A 12,137-nucleotide genomic window follows, 5' to 3' on the forward strand; every position below is an offset into this window, starting at 1 on the left:
GGGAACCAGCATGAAACCAAGGCCTTTTTCACACTACCTGTTTGCAGGTAGCTTCCTTGGAACAAGTGTCTGTCAGAGGAAGAGTCTCGGGCGGGATTGAAGAAAGAGCGTGAGGAGATCTCTAGAGAGAAAGAGCACTGGTACGAGCACAGCCTGTCCCCAGAAACAACTGGGATGACACAGTGCATTCACAACCACAAAGCCAGACTTCTAGAAGCTCAGCTCCACATGGACCAGCCTGATTCTAGCAAACTGTATGGCCAAAATTACAGCCAGGTATTTCTGGGTCCAGAGTTGTGCTTCCCAACAATCAAAAGAGACTCAGACTCAAGACAGCCTGTCAAATTCCCTAGCCATTGGGCCGCTGGACCATGCAGGAATCGAACCTGAGATGCGATGGCAGAATTGTCCTCTTTTCTGAGAGGAGACAAATTGCCCAGCGTCTTGGAGGTGCCCTGTAACCAGAACGAGCTCTGGGCCCCTCTTTTGGCCTCCCCAACCCATCCCCAACTTTGTGTTTGAGTCTGAAGGTGCAGCCAGGGAGGCTGCAGATGGGGCTCTGCCGGTGCCCCAGCACATTCTGTTGAGACTTGGGCTCTAACAGCAGCTCCCAGCCCTTCCTCTGCCTCCCTCAGTGCAGCCCAGCTCTGCTCTGACCTGCTGCCAGTGTAATTTCCTTCTCTCCCTCTCCGCCTCCTGAAATACCCTGTAGGCGGGGTTATGACGATCTCAAAGTCACCAGGGCAATTCCCCCCACACCAACCCAAACCCACTCCCTGAAATCAGACAAAAACAAGCCCCATTTGAGGTCAAATGTGCAGGCTTTGCATCAGGCAGCACCCTTCAGCCCTGGACCCAGCTTGAAATCAAGGCTCACCCAGCATTTCTACACATTACTCGGACTTGGCTGGGTTCTTTGTCCCCGGGCTCGGCAGGGAAGGAAGAGGCTCGAGTGGGAGGGAAGGAGGAGGTTGTGGAGGAGACCTCTGGAGAGAAAAGTCACTGGGAGGAGCACAGACCATCCCAAAGTAGCCACTGGTTGTAAACCCTGGTACCTTTCTCAACCAGTAGCCCAGGGTTCCAGAAGTCAAAGTGCACTCCAGCCCCATTCTGGAAAACAGTCTTAAGCCAGGTATTTCTGGATCCAGAGATCTGCCTCCAGACAGTCAAAGGGCACTCAGACCCCAGACAGGCTGTCACCTCTCTAGCCATGGGGACACCTGACCATGCAGAAACTGAACTTTAGATGTGATGGCAGAATTATTTCTCCTGAGGAGGCAAATTTGGTTAGAGGGTCAGGGGCACCATGTACCAAAATGGAAGGCTCTGGGCACCTCCTTTGGTGCTAAGGACCCATTTCTAGATTTTCTTGGAGCCTGAAGGTGAAGTCAGAGCTAAGGGAGCAGCTCCGCTGGAGCTCTGATGCCCTCTGGTGGCCAGATGCTCTAATGGCAATTCTCAACCCTCCTGCCTCCCACACCAGGACCCTGGTCTGCACTGGCCTGCGCCAGTTGCCAGCCTGATTTCCTAATTCCTCTCCCTCGCAGCGCACTGAAATACATGAAGGGAAGGTAGGGAAGGGAAGGACTATCTCAAATCGGCCAGGGCACTCCCCCGAGACCACCCCACTCCCTGAAATCAAACACCCTGCTTGGTCAGTCAACAAAGCCCACTGGCCATCAATCAGCAGCCCTCAGCCCTGACACCCGGCTTGAGATCCAGGACCTCCCAGTTATTCACTTTCCCTGGATGTAGGTAGGGATCCTACATCCAGAGGAGGAGGTGGCTCAGGTGGAGCGGGAAGAAGGAGGAGGTGGAGATCTCGAGAGAGAAAGGCACAGGAATGGCTGAGACCCGCCCCCACACCACCCCAGTGATGCACCATACTGACCGCTAACAGCCTCACTTTCCAGAAGCCAATGTCACCCCAGGCCGATTCTAAAATACTGCAGGCCCAAGACATAAGCCGGGGATTTCTGGATCCAGTGATATCCTCCAAACAAGCACTCATGCCCTAGGCAGCCTGTCAAACTCTCCATCCTCTGGACCACATGATTGTGCAGAGACGGAGCCTGAGATGGGACGGCAGAACCTTCGTCCTTCTCCGAGTTGAGGCACATTGGGTCACAGTGTTGGAGGCACCGTGTAACCAAAGGCAAATGTCTGGGAACCGACTTGGGCCTCCACCAATCATGTTCCACCCTGTATCTGAGTTTGGTTCTGTGGTCAGGAAGCTGCAGCAGTGGGGGCACTGGTGGGGAGGACTGCTGTCACTCAGGCGCCACCTGTTGGACGTGGCATCTAACTACCAGTCTCAGCCCTTCCTCTGCCTCCCAGAGGAACCCTGGTCTGCCCTTGCCTGGGCCACGTGCCCGTGTGGTTTTCTTACCTGTCTCCCTCACACTCAGATGCACGATGGTGGGGTTGTGACTTATTCACAATCAGCCAGGCCACTCACCACACCCGACTTTATCCACTCCCTGAAATCAGCAACCCTGCTATTTAAGTCAGGACAGAAGACTTTGACTCAGCAGCCTTCCTCCCCAGGACTCTGCTTGGAATCCTAAATAACCCGGCCATGAGTCTCCTTACATGGATTTAGACAGTTTCCTTCAAATGTGTGTCCTGCAGAGGCTGAAGGGGCTCAGGTGCAGGGAGAAGATGAAGGTTGTAGAGATTTCTAGAGAGAAAGAGCCCAACCCTGAGCACAGCCCACCCCCCAAAAGACCACCGCATAGACACACTGCATTCACAACTGAAGCCCAGCTTTCCGGAAGCCAAACTCCCCTCCAGGCTGATTCTAGAAAACTGCATGTACCACACTCAAGCCAGGTGTCTCTGGGTCTAGAGTTCTGCCTGCAAACAAGCAAAGGACACTCAGACCACAGACAGCCTCTCTCTCCCCCTCATCTTGTGACATGTGATGGCAGAACTGTCCCCTCAGTTGAGGCAAATTGGTTCACAGGGTCAGAGGCACCATGAACTCAAACACCGGGCTCCTGCACCTCCTTGAGATTCCATGGGGCCATGTCCAACCCCCTTCTGAGCCTGGAGATGCGACCAGGGAGCTGCAGGGGCCCTGCTGTGCGCTGGCGCCATCTGGCGGACATGTGCTCTAACAGCACCTCTCAGCCCCGCCTCTGCCTCCCACAGCAGAAGCCTGGTCTGCGCTGGCCTGGGCCCCTTGCCAGCCTGATGCCCTTGCTCCTCCCCCTCTGGGGCGCACTGAGATACACTGCGGGGGCGGGGGGGGCATGACTTGCTCACAGTCGGCCAGGACCCTCCCCCACACGACACCTCCCCCTCAAATCAAGGACCCGACTTCATAAGTCACGTGAGCAGGCTCTGACTCAATCAGCATCATTCAGCCGTGGGACCCGGCTTGTAATCAAGGACCACCCAGCCTTTATTCACGTTCCCTGGTTTTAGGAGGCTTCCTTGCAGCAGGTGTCTGACAGCGGAGGAAGAGGCTTGGCTGGGATGGAAGAACAATTGTAGATCTCTGGAGGGGAAAAGCCCAGGGGTCGGCTTAGTCCCCCACCCCCAACACCACTGCATCAACGCACTGCATTCACGGCCATACGCCCTGCTCTCCAGAAGCCAGTATGAGGCCAACCAGATGCTAAAACCACTGCAAGTCCATTAGCGATGGCCTGAGACACGTGATCCTGAGAGCCCAGGTCTCAAGGCGCGTGGACAGAAACGCAAGTTCTCCCAGAAGGATTTGTTCACTCAGGGTCAGAATTCTGTTTTTTGTTTGTTTTGTCTTTTTGCTATTTCTTTGGGCCGCTCCCGCGGCATATGGAGGTTCCTAGGCTAGGGGTCGATCGGAGCTGTAGCCACCGGCCTACACCAGAGCCACAGCAACGCGGGATCCGAGCCGCGTCTGCAACCTACACCACAGCTCACGGCAACCCACTGAGCAAGGGCAGGGACCGAACCCGCAACCTCATGGTTCCATGATTTGTTAACCACTGCGCCACGACAGCAACTCCAGGGTCAGAATTCTGAAAAGATGCTTTATCGAACTCGCTTTTTCTAACTCTATGCCAAGAGAACCAGTTTTGGAATTTTCAAGAGTTTCATCTAGACCAATTTTCTCTGGAATCTAAAGAATATTGCGGCCACACCGTGTTAAAATAAAGTGTCTCTTTGTTAGTCTTAGGCCCATAGCGAAAATCTTCCCAGTCAGACAGAATTCACCCCAGAGGGCACCGCAGTGGAACAGAACCAGAACGTCCCATGTCACAAGGCAGAATGGCTATCACAAGCCACAACATCTCATGCACAAAACGCGGGGTGGGGGGGGAGGCATCCTAGTCAGAGACCCCCGAAATACAAGATTGCCTTGCCGTCTCTGAGAAAACCCTCAGAGACAAGAATGGCAGATCCCAGTACAGTGGCCGAAACTTGGTGTCTGTCCACTGGTGTCGAATAGAAACTTGGAGAGAGTGTTCGGGATGAAGGAGGAAAAAACAGCCTTATTGCTTTGCCAGGCAGAGGAGGCTACAGCCGGCTCATGCCCTAAGGACTGTGCCCGCCTTCGGGAGAGAACAGGAGGTGCTTTTAGAGTTTGGGGAGAGAAAATAGGGGCCAGACAAGGGCGGGGGTGGATGCAAGCTTTCACTCCCCCTCAGAGTCGGTGTTTCGTGGCCCCAGGACTGGTTCCGGGGGTCCTCCACTCTGGTTGTCACGTGTTGGGGGCTTCATTCTGCAGAGGGACTCAGGCTGTTATGCGTGTTCCTTGAAGGGGATCCAGGACTCGGTCCCGGGGCTGCCCTGCTGCCTCTTGACTGGTCTCCTGTCTCTGCCTCCCCTCCCTTCCCTGATGAGCAGCAGTTTGAACCTGCCCTTTGGGAGCTCAGGGGAGGTCACGGAGGCCGAAGCTGGTTCCCTAAAAACCCAAAGCAGGGGACACAGGAAGGCTTGTTCCCAGGACGCCCCAGGGCCTGCTCGGCCTCAGCGCCGACAGTAAATGGAAGTATGCGGAGTCTTCAGAGGTTTCAGCGGGAAAGAGAGTGGCCAGACTGAGAGAAGCGGGGGATGAAGGAGCAGAGCTGGGGCCTGATGTTCGGAATATCAGTCCCGGTGAGGAAGGTGCCTTGGCAGAGTCGCCAGCTGCGGCAGAAGGGGACCCCTCCAGGGCCCAGTGTGGCTCCTGTCTGACACTGGGAAATGAATTGTCTGAGGAGACACACGGCTGGCAGAGGGAGAGGCTTCCTTGGGAAGGACGCCCAGGCGGAGGGCAGCGGGGAGGGAGCCCAGGAGAACGGCTCCGCCATGCAGCTCAAAGCCTCAGGTGTTACGGGACTGGGGGCCTTCCTGGTGTCACACGTGCCTCTCAGCTGAGACGGAGTCTAAGGATCGGGGAGGCTGGTTGTCTGCCCCCCACCCGTGCCCTCCCAACCCTCCCAGTTTGTCTCCAGGGCAGCACCGAGTTTCTCCTCAGGGCCACCTGCTGTGACACAACTCCTGCAAGGGCTGGGGTCCTGCCTGGCCCAGGGGGGTGGTTTCAGCGGTTCAGTCAACGGTGCCCTAACATGAGCACCATGAAAGGCCCTGCAGAGGGGGCCCGGCTTTCTCGGTCCGCCAGGGCCCTCACCCCACCTGACACCACCCCCCAGCCTGCCATCCCTCAGCCGCCCTGCTTTTTAGTTCACAGGAGCGGCCGTTAAATCCATCTGGACCCTTCAGCCCTGGGGCCCAGCTTTAAATCAGTAACCTCACACCCTTCGTTCACGTCACCGGGTTTTAGGTATTTTTCCCTAACAGGAGGTGGGAAGAGGGAAGGGAGAAAGGAAGCTGGGGATCAATTTCAAAACAAAGCTCACAGGGGGGAGCGTAGCCCACCCCCCAACATAGCACCCCTTTGACACCCTCCATTCAGGACCACCAGCCCAAAGCCCTTGCAAGCTGATTCTAGAAAACTGCACATGCAAGATGTGCGCCAGGTATTTCCGGGGCCGGAGCTGTGCCTCCAAACCATCAAAGGGCACGCAGACCACAGCCAGCCTGTCACGCTCTCTAGCCGTTGGGCCACCCCACCAGACAAGAATTGATCACAGATATGAAGGCAGAAGTGTGTCTCCTCTCCGAGATGAGGAAAATGGGGGCAGGTGGTCAGAGGTGTCCTGTACCCAAGCCCCAAGCTCTGGGCACCCCCTTGGGGCCCCACCGACCCATCTCCTCCTACCTCTGAGCGTGGACGTGCGGCCAGGGAGCTGCGGGGGGCGGGGCGCTGCTGGGGCTCTGGCGCCCTCTGGCGGCCATGTGCTCTAACAGCAACTCTCAGTCCCTCTGTCTCTCTCAGCAGCCCTGGGGGCGCTAATCCTGGGCACCTGTCAGCTCGATTTCGGTCCTCCTCTCCCTCTAAGCACAGTGAAGAGCCCTACAGATGGGGTATTTCTCAAAGTCTCCCAGGATATCCACCCCAACCTGCCACATCCCACGACCTTAAAACACTCAGCTGCCCTGCTGCCCCACTGAGTCAGGAGAGCAGCTTTATGTCACACTGCCTTAAGCAATAAGACACGCCTTTAGGTCAGATCCCCATGATGCCAGTCGGGGACAGGAAGAGGCTCAGGTGCAAAGGCAAGGAGTACGTTGGAGAGAAATCTCAAGAGAAAGGGCACAGAGATGAGCACAGCATGCCCACCAAAATACCACTGCACTCCCACCCTTCGTTCATGACCTCAGCCTCCGTGTGTCCCTAACTGGACTTCAGTGTCCCTAACTAAGGCCCTGCGCTGTCCCTACCTAAAGCACTGCAGTGTCCCTAAAGCCCTGAGCTGTTCCTAACAAAGCCTGGGCAAGGTCTCTTACTAAGGCACTGAGCTGTCCCTAACTAAGGCTGGGCAAGGTCCCTTACTCAGGCCCTGTGCTTTGGCCAACTGTGGTGCTGCACTCTCCCAAAGGAGGGCCTGCCCTGTTCCTAACTAAAGCCTTGTGCTGCTCCCAACTACACAAGCCTTAGTAAGGCTCGGCGCTGTCACTAATAAGGCCCAATACTGTCCCTAACTAATGCCCTTAAGTTCTCCCTAAGTAAGGCTTTGAGGGCTCCCTAACTAGACCTAATCTGTCCCTATCCAAGGCCCAGCTCTATCCCTAACAAATGCCCTGAACTATGCCTAACTCAGTCCCTGCCCTCTCCCTAACTAAGGCCCTGCACTGTCCCCAACTAGACCTGGATGAGTGGCCTCCCCCTGGGCTGTCTCACACCCACCCCCACTGCCATGGAACTTGAGGGAAGGGGGGACGAAGCCCAGCCAGGTCCTAAGCAGGATGGTGTGGGCTCAGCTGTTTCCCCACAAAACTCACGTGCTGGCTCCCTAACCCCCAGGAACCCAGGATGTGACTGTCTTTGGAGATGGGGTTTTCAAGAGCCGTCAAGGTAAAACGACGCTATGAGGGTGGATCCTGGTCCATCAGGACTGAGGTCCTACAAGAAGAGACCAGGACACAGGCGCAGGGGCGACCACGTGAGCACATGGGGAGAAGACGGAGGTCCACACGCAGAGAGAAGCCCCGGGAGGAACCAGCCTGCAGACACCTTGATCTCAGACAGCATCCAGGCGAGGAGACAGGTCTGTTGTGTAAGCGCCTGGACTCGGGCATTTGATGTGGCAGCACCGAGCAGACTCGGACGCAGGGCAAATCAGGCCTCAGGCTGGGCACGCTCCATCCCCTGCACGTGAGCTACGGAGCCTCCGCAGCTGAGGAGTGTCCCCGGGGAGGGCGCGTGAGAGGAGAGTTCAAGCAGCCCCGCGCGCCTGATCTACACGCACACGCGTTGGTTTTCTCCCGTACACTTGGCCACACCCATCTGAACCGCAGATCTGGCTTCACCACCACTGGGGACGTGAGCTTCACCTGCTGGGGGACACCTCCTCCATGACTTCCAGAACCACAAGCACCAGAGAGCTCACACCCACGTGCAGTCCCACTTCACAGGACCCAGAGACGTGCGCTAGTGCCCTGGTGACCCTGCTGCAGCAGAGCCGCCCGTCGCCCACCACAGCCCGTGATCCGTTACCCGCTCACGGTGCCCACGTGGGCACCCCACCCCCTCCTGGTTGGAGTCCTCCACCCAGAAGCAGGGAGGAGAAACAAGGGGGACAGAGCCTGGCCCCTGACACCCCCCACCCTGGACCCTCCCATGAAGGGGGAAGAGACATCTTGAGCTTGAGCCCATTTCAGGACACAGCACTTTGTTCCAGTAACAAACATTCGCCCTGAAAGCTGAAGTGCCTGTAAAACCCTCCCCATCAGGAACAGAAAGGAAGGCTTCATCTCGTCACGCTTCCCTCAAACCACAGCCTGTGCCGAGACCACCTCTCAGGTCAGGGTGCTTCAGGGCAGCCCCTTTAAAAGGTGCCTGGAGTCCAACTCCCCAAGGTCTGCCTTCAGCTTAAAGGGGACGTTTCCTTGACCACCAGCCTCACACGCTCCCAAACGCGTCTCCTTCCAACCCCCCATTCTAGTCTTGCTGAGCCTAAAGGGACAGTGCCGTCATCACCTGCCGGAAAGTGATGCCTTGAAGCCCGGAGTCATCCGTCGCCTGATGCCACCGAGGATGGACTCCCAGAGGGGCCGGCTCTGCAAGGTAGCCTCTCCCGGACTCGGCGCTGGGCTCCTCTCCACCGACAGGGTGAAGTGGCGGTTCTCACGGGACGTGGTGGAAGCGCTCAGCTTCCGACGCCGCCAGGCCTTGCTCCTTTCCAGGTGCTTCCAGGGTCCTCATTCTCCCCAGACCCGCACGCCCGTGGCTGCGTCTGTGCCCGTCAACACAGCACCTTGGTCTTCTCTTAAAACGAGGGTTGGTTTATGCACAGAATTGAATGGTGGCCCGAAAAGCTGTGTCCCCCGGAACACATCAACGGGACCATACCTGGGAAAGGGCCTTTGCGGGTGTGGATGAGGATCCTGAGACGAGGTCATTGTGGGCTAGAGTGGCCCTAAACCCAATGTCAGAGTCCTGATAAGAGACAAAAGAGGGGACACAGACACAGAGGAGAAGCCACCCGAGGTAAGGCAGAGATGGAGGGAGGCAGCCACAGCCTGGGGACCCCTGGACACCCCAGGAGCTGGAAAGGGCAGGAAGGACCCTCCCCTGGAGCCTCCGGAGGGACTTCAGCGCTGAGACACTTGACCTCGGGTGTCTGGTCCCCAGGACTGGGGGAGGATGGGTTCCCGTTGCTTTAAACCACCCAGCTCGGGGTCATCTGCAAGAGAAGCCACAGAAGGGCCCCACCGACGCTGCTCTGTAGGATCCTGGAAGTGCAGGTCTCTCCAAAGGCAGATAGAGCCTGGATTAGAGAGACCTCGGAGTCAGCTCTGGGCCCCCAGAAAACCCAAAGCAGAGGCTGGACAGCACAAGGTTGAGGGGTCAAGTCTGAAGGCCGTCCCGAAGGGTGCTGGCTGCACACGGCCCCCGGGTTCCTACACCTGCACACGGGAGGGGGCATTTCAACCCTGACCTAGGGCCTTTCACGCGGCTAATTAAGAACCCGCCAGTTACACAGAGAAAACCCTGTGAGGACACCCACTGCCCCGGGGAACCATCTGAGGCTGGTCAGGGGTGGGGAACGCTCTCCCGCGCAGCAGCGGCCCCCACGGGAGCGCCGTCACCGGAAAGCTGGCAGCCCGTGTCGGGATCTCCGAGCAGATGATGCTCCCGAGCTTTATCCACCCTCCCGGGTGAACCACCTGAGCATGCGCAGACTTTAAAACCTGGAAGAAAGGGCTGGGTACCAGGAGCGCTCGCTTGCCGAGCTGGCGTCTGCAGGCCACGGGGGATGGTCCTGGCCTCGGGGCTTTTCTGGAAGCTTCCCCTTTGCCTACCTGAGTAACTCCTTCTGTCTGAGCCCTCTCTGCCTTTTTTCTTGCTTCCTCACCTCTGCCTGGGGAGGACTTCCCAGGGCAGATTCGGGTGCTCTTCCTTAGCAGGTCGTGGCCTGGCGATTCCTGTGGAAGGGCCAGCAGAGGCCACTCAGGCTGGCCCACCCGCAGGCCATGGCTCCTCACTCCCTCCACACAGCCCCGGCCCACAGCGGCTAACAGGGCAGAAAGTGTGCCCTCGGGTACAGCTGCAGGTACTCTTGCTGCCCGGAGGGGCTATTTAGACAGACCTCAACTCAGCACCTGGGAACAGCTGGGCAGCCAATTCTTGCCCCTCAGGGGCTCATGGTTGCAGGAAATGGGTCTTGCTGCAAATGGGTCAGTACAAGGACCAGGTGTGGGGTCCTGAGGGTCCGGATAGACAAGGGGCTGCAGCTCTAGCTCGTTTTCTAATCATTTTAACTGGCTCATGAGTGGGAGACAATTTCAAGAGACCCTCTTCTCATGAGAGAAATCCTGGAATTAGGAAGAGGAGGGGAGGTGGGTGGAGACAGACCCAGTACTCTGGGTGCATTGGAAGCCTCTGGAAAACCCAGTGGAGGGAGGCTGCACAGAGAGAAGCCCAGGGGCACAGACCTGTCCAGGAGCTGCTGTTTGTTAGTCCAGATCCTGCTCTGAGGTGCTCAGGAACAGCTCTGACCAACACGGGGAGCTCGGGGTGGTCTGCAGTGAGGACCCTGGGCACGGTTCCTGTGTGCTGAGCCTGTCAGGGGGCCTGCCCGGAAGGACGCGGTGCCTGGGAGGGGCCTGCCAACGTGAGCCCCAGGGGCTGCTGGGTGACCACCCAGGTGAGCTGCATGTCCTGGGAAGGGCCTGCCCACGCGAGCCCCGTGCAATGGGAGGGGCGTGTGAACAAGCATCCTTTCTCTGCAGCCAGCACAGGGTTGCTTAGAACAAAGTCTTCATGGGCAGCGATGGGATGAGGTGAGAGCCAGCAGATGTTGCAGGTCCTTGGACCCCCACTGAGGCTCACCCAGAGCGACAAGGTCAGTAGGTGGGTGCTGGCCACTGTGCTGCATGGAGGAGGCCCCACGGGTACCTCTTGCTTCTTCCATCTGACCTGGAGGCTTCCCTAGGACGGAGTGGGCAGTACACCCGGGCTGGTGGGAGCTCCTGGTGACACTTCAGGGGACATGGGAGGGAGGAGCCGGAGTGGGTGCTCAGGTGGAGCCATGGGGTTGGGGTCTTTCTGGGTCTGGGCTGGGAATGGAAGAGCAGGTGGTGAGTGGGACCCAGGGAAGCTGCCTTGGTGACGCAAGTCTGAACTCACCTCACGGGGAAAGGCCTCCTGGGTGACCCCAAAACAGGACTGTAAGAGAAATCCCAGCAAAGGAAGGACTTGTAAAACAAACCCCAGTGAGGGGAAGGATTGCACTGCCCCTAAGAGGAGGTTCTGAGAGCCGGTCCCCTCACGGGGGCGCATGGAACCTGCCGGGAGCAGACCCCACTCCGTGGCCCCACATCTGCGCTTCGGTGGGTTACTTGGCTTCTCCGGGCCTCCGCTTCCCAGGCTGCTCGTGGGGTGACAGAAGCACGGGCTGACTAGTGATTTGCTCCTAATGGGGCGGCGAGGGGTCTTGGGAAATCTCCGGGAACGCCGTCCTGAGGGGACTCGCCGGTCCCGTTCGCGCAGATTTTACTGCAGGGTCAGGAGGGCAAAGCCAGCAGATTCTCAGCAGAGCCCGGGGATGGGCCAGCGTGGGGGGGGGTCCCCCTGTTTCCTTGGAGGGGGAGGCTCCAGCGGGCAGTGCCAGGTTCATCCCACACCTGGAAGCATCCAGACCTCAAGGCCCAGCAGCCCCCATGGGCCCCCAGGAGGGGGCAGGACAGACCCCCCCTTCCTGCCCAAAATACGGGGTCCAGGCTGTCGTCAGGAGAAGCAGGATGAGGGGGCGTCCCGCATGGGAAGAGTTCCCGGGCAGCTCGTGTACGCCGCCGTCCACACTGGGAGTGAGGGGCGGGGTGCCGTGGACGCCGGGAGGGGGCCAGACTGGGGGCCTGAGGACTGGCCAGGGGCCCGTGGAGGGTGGGTCGAGCTTTGCCGGTGCCAGACTCCACCGGCCGGCCGGCCCCTGGTCCCTGGGGAGGAGGAGCTGAGCAGCGTGGCGGGGGTGTGACCGCCCTTGTCCCCGGGCCCTGCTAGCGGCGGCCCCGCAGGCTCTGGGTCAGGGAGCCCGTGGAGGCGGGTCCAGCCGTGCCCACCAGGGAGGCCTGGAGGCGTCGGGCAGGAAGCACGGGTG

General features: G+C 58.5%; 1 long non-coding RNA gene across 1 annotated transcript in view; it reads right to left on the reverse strand.

The window, feature by feature from the left end:
• LOC110255344 (uncharacterized) overlaps positions 1-10,596 on the reverse strand; it is a 28,301-nt gene extending 17,705 nt beyond the window's left edge. Inside the window, exons 1-4 of the long non-coding RNA XR_014816695.1 lie at positions 10,474-10,596; positions 9,841-9,963; positions 8,888-8,974; positions 8,516-8,803 (exon numbers count right to left, since the gene is read on the reverse strand). This is a non-coding gene — a long non-coding RNA (uncharacterized LOC110255344). The remainder of the gene's footprint in view (positions 1-8,515; positions 8,804-8,887; positions 8,975-9,840; positions 9,964-10,473) is intronic.
• Between the last annotated feature and the right edge of the window lie 1,541 nt (positions 10,597-12,137).

Source organism: Sus scrofa, chromosome 9, assembly GCF_054392235.1.
Source record: "Sus scrofa isolate SSC_HxYL_T2T_F1_AM1 chromosome 9, Sscrofa_HxYL_maternal_Yorkshire_Landrace_v2.0, whole genome shotgun sequence".
Taxonomy (NCBI): domain Eukaryota; kingdom Metazoa; phylum Chordata; class Mammalia; order Artiodactyla; family Suidae; genus Sus; species Sus scrofa.